Source organism: Rhineura floridana, chromosome 2, assembly GCF_030035675.1.
Source record: "Rhineura floridana isolate rRhiFlo1 chromosome 2, rRhiFlo1.hap2, whole genome shotgun sequence".
NCBI lineage: Eukaryota > Metazoa > Chordata > Lepidosauria > Squamata > Rhineuridae > Rhineura > Rhineura floridana.
This window is the reverse complement of record NC_084481.1, coordinates 209,658,026-209,675,056: the sequence shown is the minus strand read 5'-3', so window position 1 is coordinate 209,675,056 and position 17,031 is coordinate 209,658,026. Positions and strand designations below refer to the sequence as shown.

The following is a 17,031-nucleotide window of genomic DNA, read 5'->3' as shown; positions in this document are numbered from 1 at the left end:
CCACACTCCTAGGGGAGAATGGCAGAGAGAAACCAAGCACATTGTGGTGGTGGTGCTGCCCCTTGCCTGACTGCTTGAGTATATGAATAAAATAACTCTGCTTAAAGCAGAGGCCTCACAACCGGGGTTTGGAGGGTGCGGACTGCACCCGGGTGACACCCTGAGGGGGGTGATACCCAGAGCCGCCCCGCCCCACCCCGTTGGCTGGCAAAGGAGCCAAGAAGCGCTCTGGGTCAGCGCAGCCAACTCCTCCTCGGAGGCGGGTGGGCGAGACCAACAGCAGGTGGCCACTCGCTGGCGGTGAAGCTGGGACGGGCCTTCCACCACCAGCCTGGAGCGAGCAGTGAGTGCATGCATGCGCACATGCGCACGTGCACAAGACCAGCCACCCCCGTCCATGCCCTGGGAGGGCGCACGCTGGAGGTCCGCACCCCCCCCCCACACTCCCGCTAGTGACGCCGCTGGCTCAAAGCTTTAGATTGCTGTAGCAAGATGTTACATGATAAAAGAAAAAAGGCAAGGCAGAGATTCCTGGATGAATTTTGGAAGAAGCCTTCATGTGGTCTGTATGCATGCAAGGCTTACCTGACCTAGTTCTTTCATTTTAGTCATACGTATTGTTAGTTTTGAATACAAAACTTTGCTGAAATATGTTGAACTGCTCCTCTTTTTTGTGGTGCAGGAATCTATCCCTGTTCTTTCCATGTTATTCCTACCTCTGGTACCAAAGTTTTTGTTAAAGAAGTAATGTCCAGGAACGCATCTACTTCATTAACTGAGGTATTACTGTACTGTTTCCCACCCCAAGCCTTAGAGAATGGGCAAGTTATAAATAAATAACTGAACTTACATTTTATGTTCCTATTATTTTATAATAAATATGAATATTTCTTAAAAATGTAAGCCATAAGCATGGCAAGTTTTAACAATGACTTTTCTTTGTCTCTTGTGTTAGCAAAATCATAGCTAGATGGATCTCTAATGAGCCTGCCTCCATTGCTAAATCAGTATTAAACAGCAGACATAATTATAGTCATCTAGCAGTAATCATTCCATCAGGCTACAGCAGAGGCCTACAGCTGGTATAGCGCAGTGGGGAGGGGAGCCTGGCTGGGAGTCCAGAGTCTGTGAGTTCAAATCCCCACTGGTGTCTCCTGGGTGTGAAGGGCCAGCTAAAGATCACCCCCACCGTGAGTGGCTCAGGGGTTATGTGCCCTGCCACCTGTGCAGCCGTGGGCAAGCTGCATAGTCCCAAGGAGCCCAGTTGCCCCCCCAGCTGGCAGTTGTGGACAAGGAAGGGGTTGGCTTATGCAGTTGTGGCGAGCTAAGCAGGACCTAGTCAGCTGGGGAGAACTAGCCTCAGAGGGAGGCAATGGTAAACCCCCTCTGAATACCGCTTACTATGAAATCCCTGTTCATAGGGTCTCCATAAGTCGGGATCGACTTGAAGGTAGTCCATTTCTCATAGTAGTGGCCAAAACAGGATTGAAGAGCCTCTCTATAGACTCATCTGAAAGACCAACAGCTTTTGGCTCCTCCTCTCCTTCAACTCTTTCCCTTTCAGTGGTTTATTATAAGAACATTGGGTTGTATTAAAATAAGTCCTACTCAGAATAAACCCATTGAAATTAATGAACCTGTTAGTCTATTAACTTCAAATAAGTTAATTACCATCAAATACCACCCTCTGTAGCTAAAAACTAGTGACAACATAAGAAGAACCTGATGGATTAGGCCAGTGGCTCTTCAAGTCCAGCATCCTGTTCCCACGCAGGCCAACCAGTTGCCCATTGCAAGCCCACAAGCAGGGCTTGAGTGCAAAGAGCACTGTCCCTTCCTGTGACTTCATCAACTGGTATTCAGAAGCAGACTGCCTCTGAATATACAGGCAGAGCAGGGTTATCGGACCTAGTAGCCATTGATAGCCTTATCCTCCACAAATTTGTCTAATTCTCTTTTACAGCCATCCAAGCTGGTGGTCATCACAGCTTCTTGTGGGAGCAAATTCTATAGTTTAACTACGCGCTGTTTGAAGAAGCACTTTCTTTTGTCTGTCCTGAATGCAATGTATGCAGTGCTTGGGTTTGGTTTCTTCCTCCTTCCTCCCCATCTCTTTTCTTTTTGTGTTGTGTCCTGTAGATTATAAACCTGAGAGCAGGGACTATGTTATTACTGATATTTGTAAGCCACTCTGGCAGCTTTTTTCAGTAAAAGACTAGGTAAAAAATCCTTCAAATAAATAAAAATAGTAATAGAGCATTATAAGTACTGGTAGTTATTTCAATACTACATAATACTGGTAGACCTCTCTATCTGTACCTGTCTACATTCACCTGCCTTCTATTTTTAAGAGAGTAATTTCTAATAAGAAGCAACGTAATTTACAACTGTAGTCTTGCAAACTTCCCAGCATGACAAAAAAGTAGCTCTTCTAATCTTTGATGGCATCTTTGGTCCTATTATGCAGTGATCTTACGATGATTCTGTAATGACAATTCCAACTGAGCAGTTTTAAGAAAATCAGGAATGAGCTTAAATGCTTTGCATAACGTCTTGCAAAATTCCTGTGTCATTTGGCAACCACTGTGTATCATATTTCACTGCATGTGCTTACTTTTCTTCTCCACTTGAATGGCAAGTTGTTTAATTTTTTATATATATATGCCAGTGGATTTATTTCCCTAGAAACAACCTGAGCATTGATTTCGTCTTGAATCACTGCACCTGGGTAAAATCAAGATCACATGATTTCAAGGCCCTTCTAAACAGGAAATACTCCATTTATTTTTTCAGCTGTGTTTGGGTAATAAAGTCTAGCATCCAAGTGTGAGCAACACATTTTCTTGTTTCATTAAACAGCATGAAAGAATTTATTACTTCTCTCCATCAAATGCACTTCTGGCTCTCAAAAGAGCTGAGTGGTACAAGGTTAGCAACATTGCAAAGGAACTCCTTTGGTAAGGTGGGAACTGACTGTGAAATGCAAGAGAATCTATTTCATGAGACTTGCTTCAGACTTGTTTGGTGGAGGCATCTTAGGTAATGTTAGAGTGCCCAACTATCCATTTTTTAAATTGGTCTGAGCAGTAAACCCTGTTCTAGCAGGACACCATCTGAAAAACTAGCAAACTTTAGAGCCGACTCAACAAGGCGTCCTTATTATTGACTCCATTCTTGGACCTATCTGAGTGTGCCCCTAGTCCTCAAAATTCTAACCTGATTTAGCCCTTTGCCTTGTAGTGACTTACCAGATTCTGCATGGTTCTGCTACTGACCTGTCAGGCTCCACCCTTACTCAGTTCCTGACCCCCAGCTCCACCCCTGCTCAGGAAATCAATATTTTGGAAATCAAAAGCTGGCAACTCTTATGTTAAGCAACCAGATTCTTCTGAGGGCTGTTTCTCGGTTTCAGTTTTGACATCGAAATGTAAGCCTTTAAGAATGTAGAATAAGGCTGTGTACACACTGACCTATCTGTAGTGCAAAAAAAAAAAAAGTCTCAATCCAGAATTGTTCATGCTTGTCCTCAACAAGCTGCTTTCAATCTAGATTGATTTTATATCCTGCTGCCCACAAGGATAGGTGTGGTTACTTGAGATGCATTTGAACACCCTTCCCTTGATTAGGTTTCCATGCCCTTTCTTCCCTGCATGTGCCCCAGATTATATAGTGTAATCACTCACGCAAAAAAATCAAAAATATCACTAGCAATCCTGGCTCTAGACCTCTATAAAGCCTTTGACAGCGTAAACCTAAATCTTTTGTTAAATATTCCACAAGTATACAAATTTGGCCCAAACTTTTCACATGTTTTACAAACAATTTACACCAAAACATCAGCGACAATTAGATTTAATAATACAGAAACATCCCCCTTTAAAATTCAATCTGGTACCAAACAAGGATGCCCTTTATCCCCATTATTATTTGATCTGATAATTGAATTTTTAGCAGGCAAATTAAGAAACAATGATAACATCAAGGGAGTGCCAGTTAAAAATCAAACTCATTTAATAAATTTGTATGCTGATGACATGGTACTTATGCTAGAAAATCCAAAATCAAGTATGAGATATATCAAAGAGGAACTAGAACATTTCCAAAATCCATCAGGACTGAAAGTCAATTACACAAAATCAGATTTGTTATGTTACAATATACCTCCCAAAGATCAAATTGGCATGTCTAATCAACTTTAAATCCCATTAGTTCACAAGTCATTCCGCTATTTAGGAGTTCAAATTTCAAAAAATATGAACAAATCCTTTCAATTAAATTATGGAAGAATCTGGAAACAAGTAGCAGATATTAAAAGATGGAATAAAATGAACTTGTCGCTAATGAGCCGAATATCAGTTATAAAGATGATGGTGGTGCCAAAATTTACGTACTTGTTCTATGATATTGCATCAATTTTTTTTAAAATATGGCAATCAACAACTGACACATTTATCTTTAAAAGTAAAAGACCTAGGACATCAAAAAACTTGAGATATAACAGGGTAGAAGAAGGAGGATGGGGAATACCTCTATTGAAACTATATTATGAAGCTTATCAGCTCAGACACTTGATGTCCATAATCAATGATTTTCAAGAAAAATATTGGGTATGTATAGAAAAGTCTTTATTTCAAGATATAGATCTGGCAGTATTACCCTTTATTTAAAAAAAATTAAAAAGGGAATACAACAACAACATACAAGCATTAATCCCATACTAAAGGTCTGGAAATATAGAAAGGAATCATTGATGCCAGGGATATCCCCATTGATACCAATTTGTGGACACCCGGACTTTTACCTAAGAGAGAGAATTATAAATAAAAAGGCATTAAAAAATAATCAACTCTACAGATTAATGAATTATTATACTGATTTATTACCCATATCTAGAACTGTCTGGAGGACATCACTGAAGAATTCAAATATTACATGGTTAGCGTGGTATCAAGTATCTATATTTATTAGAAAGCAACACGTCATACAGCAAGGCACCAGAAACTTGACAGATTTTGGAAGAATGGTAGTTAACATACCAGAAAAAGATAAAGGGCAAATAACTACCCTATACAGATTGCTACTTGAACAGGATTTAGGATCACAACAAGGGCTACGAACTTGCTGGGAATCTGACTGGGCTATCAAAATTGATCAAGAATACTGGACAAAAATGTGGGGGAAATTTCCTTTTAAAGCCGTATCAGCTAAATACACAGAAATATCACTCAAAATCTTACAAAAATGGTACCTAACGCCATCCAGAATTGCACGGATAGACAAGTCTTACTCACCATTGTGCTGGAGAGGATGTGGGGTCTGCGGATCCTATGTTCACATGTGGTGGGACTGTGAACGTATTCAAAGATTCTGGATGGAGGTTTTTGAAGAAATATCCATTATAGTGGGGAATGAAAGTAATAAAAACACCAGAATTGGCATTACTTAATAAATTCGATGGCCAAAACCAAACCATATCACATAAAAAGCAAATTGAGTATCTCTTAATAGCAGCACGCATGTTGATAGCTAAATGCTGGAAAGAGGCAAAAGGATTAAACATTGGGAAGTGGTATAGCATAGTATGGGAAATAGCGCTCTCAGAGAAACTTACTCAACATTTGAGAGTGGCAAGAGGACAAAAGAAAAAATATAGTTTTGCTACAGAATGGTCGTGTTTTATTACACATATGAACAAAGCATCAGGACCAATACAGGTTCCAATTGCCTTTAACAGCTTATGGCTACAATAGTTTCTCTGGAGATCTGGGATCTGTCCTCTTGTTAATTAATTATTATCTAAAACTGCCTAATAACCAATGTTAAGTAATTTGTATTGTATGTGGATAGTGATAGACTGAGTTGTACTTTTATATATAATGTACTATTCTTTGCGTATATGGTTTCTGTATTATGTGAATATTTAATATTCAATCTTTCTTTATATATTTCAAATAAAAACATTTAAAAAAAACAACAGTAGTAACACAGAAAAGAAGCATAGTAAGAACACCAACAATTATACAAAAATGTAATTCTCCATCTTTGGAGATGGCAGGTGTTGCCACCACTCACATATGCTCAGAGGCACATGTTACCAAATTCCTGTCCTGGAGAAAACTGTCTTGTTGCTAGTGTTGAAGTGAGATTCAACTGCAACTCCCTTCAGTTTTGCTGTGTCAAAGGGGAAAGCATCATCTTGTCCTTTGACTCACGTAGCAAAATGTCTTGGGCCAGCCCTGTACCCACTCTCTATGTTCCCCCATTGCTTTCTTCCCGTAGACTGTCAGAAACCCTGTGCATGCCCATGTGAGGAGCTCTGCTAGGAAGCTGTGCATAGGATGGCCTTGTAAATAATCCAGCTAAAGGTCAAGCCACACCTGATGCTAAATGCATCCAGCCCTTCCTTAGGATTCTGCTCTTAACAGCAACTACAGCCAGGGTTGGGGTTGGGGTATGTGATACAGATTGAAACTAAAGCATGAGGGAAGTCCAGCCTTTCCCTGCACACCATTTTCTCCACTTAAAATTGCCCCCACGCCAGGCCCCCGCTGTTTCAGCTGTCAGTTTGGAGGGATACATTGGCTTGATTTATATGTATAAGAGGTGTAAAACAGGTCTTACCTCTGGACACAAGTATTGAAGAATACATTGTAAGCATGCGTTGTGAAGATGGAGGATTCCTGGACATCGTTAGGGATTAAAGAAGGCATCATTATCCATTCCATTCTGTACTTGTCTCATGCAGTGCTATTTCCAGTCTGCTATAGTTTGTCTTTTGTGCCCAAAACTGCATCCTTTGGCAGAGACAGTATGCTTCCGAATAAGTGCTCTTGCACTTAGGTCCTGATTGCGGGTTTCCCATGGGCAGCTGGTTGGCCACTGTGAGAACACGATGCTGGACTAGATGAGCCATTGGTCTGATCCAGCAGGTTCTTCTTATGTTCTTATGCTACTTGTCTTGCTGTCCTCTGTGGTGAAATGATGTAACTTACACAATTTACATAATTATGTAAATTGCATTGAGATTACATTATTTCACCCCATTCATTTCAATTCAAAGGAAACACAATGCTAATAAGGAAAAACACAATCAATTATGCATCATTTGCGAACTGAAAGCAAAGATAAATACTGATTGTATTTGCTGGATTGATTTCCGTTCTGGACATGAGAAGAAAAAGTGAACACCAGCAATTTCCACTCCGTTTCTGTTTTTGAATCCTCAAACATCTCTAGACATAGTATACATGCACTGTAACACCCACCGATGCATTTATCCTCTGTTTTAATTTTTGTGTTGCCTTGTTTGTTTACAGATTTTTTTTTAATTGCCCCCACAAAGCTGCTAATTGTCTACCTCACATCTTGCAAGGTGGGGATTTTCAGTGGGTAAAGTGGGGGGGTGGTGGTTAACTCACCGCCCCGCATGCCATTGTACCCAATCAGATTTTCCCCCTGCTCTTCCTGCTATTAGTTAAAGAAAGCCTCAAATCATGGGACTCAAAATCTCCTTTCATGTTTATTCATGGGACTGAGGAGTTATGCTTTAGAAAGCCAGAATCCAAGGAATGTTCTGCATGAAAAGATAAATGTACAAAGGATTTCCTGTCTCAGGTGGCCATGCTAATATGTTGACAGTAGGGATGGGACAATCTTTGGTTTCTCTCACATATTTTTCGAACCTTAACTTCAGTTCTCCACATTTCCACATCAGTTCGTGACTTTTTTTCCATGAAAATTCATCAGCATTTTAATGCAAACTTCTCTTAATAGGCACACATTTTGGGGCAATTTTCTCTAATGAGCAGCTTTCCAGAGCAATTTCCCCTAATATAATGCATAATGTATGTTATTTTCACTAGTATATGCATTTTTGTGCATTTGGCTGTAGAACTGCATTGCAAAATTTGGAGAATTGGGAATTTTGAAGGATGGCTGTGTTCCTGCTCTTGTTTTTGTTTTGGAATGTGCAAATAAGGTAGGTTTGCCTTTAAATGTGAAATAAATTGGATCTCCTTCTCCTAGTCCCTAGGGAACAGCGGGGATGGGATGAGCCATGCACCACGGAGTTGGGGGTTTACTTGTTTTTCCCCTTTGTGTGAGTAACAAGTGAAGCAGGCTAAAGGCACTTAGAAATCGCATATAGTTTGATTGTAAATCATCAACCACCTGTTGGGAGCCTGAATTCAATAGCCGAGGTTCAACAGATAACAAAGCCATGAAAAACAAGCCTGGGAAGAAGCCTCAGCTTGGAGAAGTCAGAGCTGCACATTCCTGAGGTAGGGCTCCCTGACAGCCTCCTTATTGGGGTTTGCTATGGGGAAACGTTTGGGAAGGGTGCCAAGAAACTGACAAGTAGGGATTTTTTCAAAAACTGAAATGGTGGTTTCAGTTTAGGCCTCATATTTAATGACAGGCCTGGTTTTTTCTTCATTATTTCTTCCTCCTCCCAAATGATATTGCTTAAGGAGATTATGTGCTCCCTGGCCTTACCTGTTTTTGCTTTCTCGATGTCTGGCACCAACTCAGCAACGTTCTGTGATGTTTAAGTAGGATATCTTTCATAATGTAAACCTGTATGCTAGCCTGTCTAGAGTATTAACCTAGGTCCCATCTGCATTATACATTGAAAGCAGTATCAGATAACATTATTATTGCTGCTGTTACTATAATTATTATTTATTACCCGCCCTTTACCCAAAGGTCCCGGGGTGGGTTACAACAATTTTAAAATATGACATTAAAAAAAATGGGGAAAAACCCCACCTAAAAACCCCAAATAATGTGGGTCCTAAAAACACATGTCTCAGGTGTCAGAGGACAGGGTAAAGAGGTGCATCTTCATCATTTGCCTAAAACTGCATAGCGAACTTGCCAGATGCACCTCAGTAGGGAGGGGTTCCACAACTTAGGGGGCACTGCAGAGAATGTCCTCTCCTGGGCCACCCCTCCCATGAGCTTCTGAGGGTGATGGAACTGCCAAAAGGGCCCCCTCTGCTGAACTCAACACCGGAGAGTTTTGTAGGGAAGGAGGTGGTCTCTCACATATTTTGGACCTATGTTGTTTAAGGCTTTAGCATGAGCACCTTAAATTGCGCCTGGAAATGAACTGGCAACAACCAATGCAGCTGTTTTAAAACAGGGTTTCTATGAGATCTAAAGGGAACCCCAGCCAGTCATTTGACTGCTGCGTTTTGGACTAGTTTAATTTTCCAAGGGCAGCCCCACATAGAGCAGATTGCAGTAATCCAGTCAGTCATGGCTTTCCTCAAGAATCCTGGGAACTGTAGTTTGTAAAAGGTGCTGAGAGTTGTTAGGAGACTCCTGTTCCCCTCACAGAGCTACAATTGGCCAAGTTCCCTGGGAAGAGGGATTGATTGATAAACCACTCTGCAAACAGTAGCTCTGTGAGAATAGGGGTCTCCTAACAATTCTTAACACCCTTAACAAACTGCAGTTTTGTTTTATTGTGTATTTTAATTGCAGTATATTTTTAATTCTGTATTTTAACAACATTGTGCAGTTGGTTTTTATGTTTTGTAAACGGCTTGGAAGCCATCTGGGCATTCAGCAATCAATATCCTTCCCTATAGTAACAAAGGACCCATGTACAGTATACATGTGAAGCAGTTTCATACCACTTTAAATAATAATGGTTTCCCCCAGAGAATCCTGGGAACTGCAGTTTGTTAAGGGTACTGAGAGTTGTTAGGAGACCCTTCTTCCCTTGAGGCCTCATCTGCACTATGTATTTAAAGCAGTACCATCCCACTTTAAACAGGTATAGTGCTGCTTTAAATGCATAGGTTACATGGGGCCTCATTTGTCAAGCCTGGGTCTTTCTGTAACCAGATGGTAACAAGGAGCAGGACCGGCCCAATATATTTTGCTGGCTGAAGCATGTGAACAAATGATGCAAATCCACATGTACACACCCTTGACAAATCAAGGAACATAGTACCCAAGTCTGGCCAAGTTATTTTGAGACCTGAGACAGGAAATCCCACAAGCATCTAGTTGCAAGTTGAACTAGAACTTTTATCCTAGCTCAGATGCAAGTGAAACTTCCTACTGGGAGATTTGTATCAAGCAGTTCCTGGTCATATGTTCAGGCTGTATACAAACCATAAATTTAAAGAACACTATTTCCCCTGAATAATTGTGGGGACTGTAGTTTGTTAAGGGTTCCAGAGACTGTAGATCTGTGAGGAATAAACTAGAGTCCTCAGGATTCTTTGGGGAAAATAATATGTGTTGAGTGCGTTTTAAACATAAGGTGTGTATGCACCCTGGGTCCAAATGCACATTTTGGTTCTTCTCTGGCTTCTGGGTAGATCCCTGATAGTGAAGCTCATTGGCGGTCAGGCAAACACTTCTCCACCAACTCTTGATTTCTGGCTAGGCCCAACGCCACCTAAGGGAGTGAGGCAGGTCCAGGCAGGAGTCCAGGTGTGGTGTATGGGGTCACCAGGGGGCAGGCAAGGTACTTTGGGCTGGGTATCTTAGGTGTCTTGACTGTGACAGCAGGGCTTTTTAGGGTTCCCAGGGGTGCTGGTGGTCCTTTCCAAGTCCCAATCCTCTTCCTTAGATAAAGTCTCTCTTCAGAGTCATGGTCGAGCTGGAATCTGTCACCAACAATAATAAATACTAAGTAAAAATTTGCTGCTCTTTCATGACACCCCAAATCAGCAGCCTGAGAGAGATGCCTCACTCTACCAAACGGTAGCACTGGCACTGAAAGAGAGGTAGCAGCAGGCTTATTTATTTATTTATTTCATTTATCTGTCACTTTATACAATAAAATAGAAGCCGTCAAAACAACTTGCCAAAATAAAATGTAATATATAAAACGCATTATTTGCTTTACAGAGATTACATTATTTGCAAAGGGGATGCACTGTAGCCCTCTTCAGGCGCTTAAATCCTACATACAAGCAGCATCATGTGAGGAAGGGTGGGGATGAGTTGGGTAAACACCCCCACCTCCATTGCAATCCCAATCGTCTTCTGTGAGTTGGAGAGCGAATGTCAGAAGAGGTGAGACTCCTGGAAGGTGCCCACGTGATTTAGAATCCCAACAGAAGAGGTGTGGAGATTGGGCACTTGCCCCCACTCTCGCCCACATGATGCTACTTGTGTGTGGGATTATAACACCTGAAGAGAGCTCATCTGAGTGCCTAGTTACATGGTGGTCCCATTTACACAATCTTCATCATTTTTTCAACAGAAATAATAACATAATCTGGGTTTCTGTGAGATCAGGAAATCTTGTGGGGTGCTGAGTTCACATAACCTAATCTGCATGGTAGAGGTATTCATGTTTCTCCATCATGTGAGCACCCACGTGCAGTTAGTATGAACTCAAACGAGAGGGAATGAATAGTCGTTACTGAAAATCAAACCAAACAAGTTGCTTTATACATTTTCAGCCCAGCAGAGGGCAGTGGGACTCATAATAATTTCCTTGAGGCTATCTGAGCATGAACCCTGAGAATCTATGGGCCACACAAGGTCTGATGGTGGCAAACAAATGTTTCTTTTCATGAATCCTCCCTATTCATATAAAAAGCAGTGTAGAGAGAACAGTACAAAAAGGAGAGGGGTGTTGAAACCCCAATCCCACATGTTGCTTTCTTTTTTTAACTCATTTCTCCAAGCCCTTTCCCAGCTCATACCTCGTACAGGATCTGAGAACAGAGAAAAGTGATTTGAGAAACTGACTGGGAGGGGGGGGGATATAGCATCACGCCCCCGCACCTCTTTTGTACTTAAATGTGGCCATCCATTCTCTGCTTCATACATTATTCCAGCAGATCCAAATCTAAACAAATGGTTTTGGCATCATCACATGTAGTATTGTCTACTGTGACTGGCAGATGATGATGTTGAGAATTTAGATGCAAACAGGGAGCTACTAACCAATTTCAACACTGTGGCAGGCAGTGGACCTCCAAAATCTTAGGAGGGGATCTTTCACATCATTGGCTTCCTGTTGTTTTTTAATTGGAGAGATGCGACTAGTTCTCAGCTATTGAAAAAGTCTTCACAGCATAATAGTCTTCAGGAGAGACTTTTGACCATGCCATAGGCTGGCTCAAATACCACCTATGGGATCCAAAACAAGGATTTCTGGGGTTGGAGCTGAACTGACCTGGGATCCTAAGCTGGCCTTGCTGCCTTCATGTGACAGTACTGGAAGGCCTGGCGCCAGTAGGCGGTCAGATTGGGCAGTGACCAAGCGCCCCTGTGGCCCAGAAGGGCCCCTCTGGCTGGGGTGGTGGAGTTCCTGCTTCACAATCCACGCTGGCATAGGTTGTGGGGCAAATCATGCCCAGCGACCTGATGCTACCATGGATCATGGAGCAGGATCTCCATTCTCCCAAGTAACATTCCACTGATGTAGGCGATGCTGGCTTAAATAGACCATCTGTCCCGCCTACCTCCCACGTTGCCACATCAGTATGCTGTGCATGCATGCCTACCATCACCCAAGATGGCGGCAGGGGCGCCCCTAAGGGGATGACACCTCTGCCACCATCTAGGGCGATGGCAGGTGTGCATGCACAGCGCACTGACACAGCAATGCAGGATGTAGGGAGGGCGGGTGGGCCTATTTAAACCTCTGTTGCCTGCATCGGGAGGTGGTGATGGGGAGCATGATGACCCAGGGCCGGGCAGTTTGGTGCCAGCCCTGAATATTGCTCAATTTGGACTTGTCCACTGTGCCTGCTCCAGACTGACACAGAGATCTGCCTGTCCCCCACCTTCCAGCCCAACTGCCATACATGGCAGTGATTCCTCTGCCACTCCATAAAGCCCCACTGGCCTGGTGCAGGGAGGTTAGGATTGATCCCTTAGTGGGTTTTTTTGTATTTTATTCTGCATATGCTTCCAAGTCTTAAAATGTACACTGCCCTGGTATTTTATATGTTGAGTGGTATGTCTATCTGTCTCTATATCTGAAACAGTATTCTGCTGCTGCTGACTGAATGGCAGATTGGAATGGCAGATTTGCAATTATGTCCAAACAGAAGGGAATGACTCTTTCCTACTTCTGAGCTGCTGCCTGCTGTGATACATCTAAAATTACCTAAAAACAAACAGGTGGTTTTGCTTCCTTAAAAGCTATTATCTCATTCATATGCAAACATATGCAGATTTAGGCAACGCTGCTGAGGACACTTATTTGTAAGTCCCATTCAGTATGGTAGGATTTCCTTCTGAGAAAATATACACAAGTTTTAACTGTTAATCAATTGATCAACTAAGTTTTCTTCAACTCTGTGACAGCTGTAATGAAACTATGTGTTAGGGAGGGGGCATAAAAAAGAGTTAGGTCAGGGGTTGTTCTCCTATGATAATTGTGAAAACAGGCCTTAAAATAAGGTGATCGTGTGCCCTATTTTACAGAGGATAATCCTCTTGTTTAAAGGAGCCCTTTGTAAGGCCTCTCCAATCCACGTCTGTTTTAAAGTTAAAAAACCAAAAGAAAGGAGAGCAGGAGCCTTGAAGCCGCCTAATATCAACAGTTTGCACCTGGACACCAGGCTGAGCCAGCACATGGGACAGCTAGTCACAGTATATTGTATTTACATTATAGTGATTTGTCCTACATTTGCATCTGTGCTGATGAAATAGTATATACAACTTTTATGCAAGTCTTGTCTTCTTGGTCCTCTTTTGCATATCCTCTTCTTTGGTGATGCATAAGTGGCCACCCTACAGCCTAGAGAGGCACAACTGGTGTCGTTTTGGTGCCAGGTGTAAAATTCATTTCTTTGCCCAGGCTTTTTAGGGTTACTAGGAATTGCATCACTGGTGCGAGTGAGGAGCCCAGGTTGTGGCTCCCTAAGGAGATGCCCATTTTACGGGTTGGCCTCAATTGCAGAGGTGCTGGGCATCCAGTGGGACTGGTGGGGCAGAAGGCTGAGAGGCCAATAGGAGGTGGAGCCAGAGCCGATGACAGGCAAAACCCAATTAATTCTAGTTTTGCTCCCATCCTCCTCCTTACTGAGTTCTCTAGGCAGCACTGACAGGCAGCGCTACCCCTTTACTGGATGTAAGTAAAAAGGCAGGCAGGTGAGGGCTGGCTGAGGGCAGACTGAGGTTGGTGGGGCAGTGTCCCATTCGCCCTAATGGGTCAGGTTCTACTGCCCAATTGGTTTTATCTGCTTTTAGAAGTTGGGCTCAATTGGTTTTATTGTAGTGTTTATTATTATTAATATTAATGTTATTATTATTATTATCATTAAATTTTGTTTATACCCCGCCTTTCGGCCAAAGGCCCTCAAGGTGGCTTACAAAGAAAAATAAACACAGGTATAAAAATACAATATAAAAATACAATAAAAGCAATACAATTTACAAAAATTAAATTAAATAACAATTAACATTATAATAACAAATAAAATTAAATAACAAATAACATTATCATTATTGGCGCCGCCAAGAAAGAGGAGGTGGTGTTAGCGGGGGCGGCAGCTCCTGAGAGGCAGGACGACAGGCATTTGTTACAGCAAAGCTGTTTACTGTTTCAATGTTGTCTTCCTCTCCATGTCCTCGGGCTCGCTCAGCTGCTGCTCCCCGGGCTTCTGCTGCTGCTGGTGGGGATGGTTTATGTCGGGGGGGGGCTGCGGGAGCTTGGGCTTGGGGACCTGGGCCTTGCCTGGAGCAGGAGGAGGAGAAGGACGCGGCGGTGGCTGTTGTTGAGTGGGAGGCCCTGAGCCAGGAGGCCCCGCGCAAGAGACCCTGTGCCGGGCTGTTGTTGAGCAGAAGACCCCGTGCCGAGAAGCAGTTTTATTTTATTGTAACCACCCTGAGATCATATGATCAGTGATGGCTGGTGCCCATTGGGACTGGTAAGGCAGAAGGCAGGGAGGCCAACAATAGATGGAGCAAGAGCCAATGATGGACAAAGCCAGTTAATACTTGTTTTGCCTATGTCTTCCTCCCTGCTGAGTTTTCCAAAGACAACACTGAGACGGAGGAGGAGGAGGAGGAAGCTGAAAACCAATGCCACAGCCTAGACTGGTTGTAAGTAAGGAGATGATGATGATGATTAATTATTATTTTATCAGTTGTCTTCTTTACAAGCATCTCTCAAAGCGGGTGGGGACTGATTGAGGGCAGATCAAGCTTGGTGGGACAGCACTCCGCTTGCCCTAATGGACCAGCCTCCTCTGCATATAATGGACAGACTAAAAATTATCTTGTTAATTTATTAATTAATTGTTTACCAGATAACTGCAACAAATTATAGCCTGGTGGCAAACTGAAAGGTCCAGTGCTGTTCCCCATCATTTGGAAGAAGTTGGCAAGCCAGAAATAAATGATGGAGGAAGTGAATTACTTCCTAGCACAAAGTAAACAATTTCTGTACTTTCTTTTTTTTAATTTAATTATGCTGATCATGGCGACTTGCCTTCAAATATTTATGTAGGCTGCCAGGCGACAAAGTGCATCTGATCTTTACAAAAAAAACACAACAATGTCTCCTCATAGAATTTACATCTCAGTTTAACTGGCTGCTGGTGGCCACCAAGGAGTTCTCAATGGTGGTTTTGTGCATAGAAATGTTGCTGCAATAATGTGCTGTGTAGTGTGCATTGTTAGTAGCTTTCCAGCCTCTTTCAAGGAGAAAGTGGGGTGGAGGTGGGGAGCAAATGTCACAGAACTGAACAACTAGCCTTGAATAAAGCTGCACAGAGTACTGTGCAACTTGACAGTGAGCTTGGTCAGGATTTGAGCCAATAAGCTGATACAGTAAATAACTCCTCTGACCACTAAGTGCAAACTAAACTGTAGACACTTTACATATGCTAAAGATGGCTGCATCTTGGGTTTTATTTGTTTATATTTCAAATGACAGCTTGCCTTGCAGTCCTCTAGGGGCCCAGTCAAGGCAGCCTGCATAAATAGGAACACAGGAAGCTGCCTTCTGTTGACTCAGACCATTAATCCATCTAGCTCAGTGTTGTCTGCACTGACTGGCAGCGGCTCGCTAGGATTTCAGGCAGGGGTCTCTCCCAGTCCTATCTGCAGATGCTGAGAACTAAACCCCAAAACTCCTGCATGCAAAGCAAATGCTCTACCAGTGAGCTACAGTGCTGAAAGCAACAGTAGAAGCCATACGAGAACAATCCTAACCGTCTTTACTGAGGAGTAAGGCCCTCCACTTTCAATAGGACTTGCCCGCGTGTAAATGTACCTAGGATTGTAGCCTAAAACAATCATGGACTATAGCAGGAGTGGGGAACTTCTTTCGGTTGAAGGACAACGTTCCCTTCCAGTAGTGTAGTAGCAAAGTCAGAAGTGCAGGGTCTCTTAATGTTAGTCATAGCCATGCTCCCTTCCCCCCCCTTGTTTTGCTGCTGGGTTGAGAATGAGGTCCTTGTTAATGCCTTCTCCTGCAGCAACAGACATTGCTAGGAGCCAGGAAAGGACAAGGAAACATGTTAGAAGACTCTTCTCAGTGGCTAACACAGTTCCCTTTCATACTGATTGGTTCATACGATGCTGGAGATTGGGACCCTGCTCCTAGAAAAGTAAGGGGTCTAAGGCCCCCCAAGACCCTGAACAACTACTCCCCTGTTCCCTTCTGGGAAATCTTTTTTGGGGGGATGCCAGTGGTGGGTGAGGCTAGAGGAAAAAGTGGGCAGAGAGTTGGATGTACATTTTACCTTTATTACAGTAGGCTAGTTTCAGTACACACCCTTCTTCATTCTTACAACCATGAGAGTTCAAAGATACATTCCATCCAGGCAAGAGCACTTATGAGGTGTGGGAAACAGAGTCTGTGAGTGGCGTGGCCTGGGGAAGAGGGGGTGTGGCTAGGAAGGGGATGAGGCCTGGAGAGAGTCCTAAGGGACACATTTGGTCCCTGGAGTTGAGGTTTCCCACCTCTGGAATAGAGAATTGAAAGCACATACCAGTTCCCATAATCTCAGGAACAAACTAGATGAGACAGTGGGAGTTCCGTGACTGGATCCCTGGTGCTGTTTTTTTCAAATGGAAAATGCAACCGGGGGGGGG

At 42.9% G+C, this 17,031-nt stretch overlaps 1 protein-coding gene across 1 annotated transcript in view; it reads left to right on the top strand.

Moving 5' to 3' along the window:
- Positions 1 to 8,033: 8,033 nt before the first annotated feature.
- The window catches only part of CLMN (calmin), a 133,181-nt gene continuing 124,183 nt past the window's right edge, over positions 8,034 to 17,031 (top strand). Inside the window, exon 1 of the mRNA XM_061612063.1 lies at positions 8,034 to 8,279. The gene's annotated coding sequence lies outside the window, so the exon portion shown is untranslated. The remainder of the gene's footprint in view (positions 8,280 to 17,031) is intronic.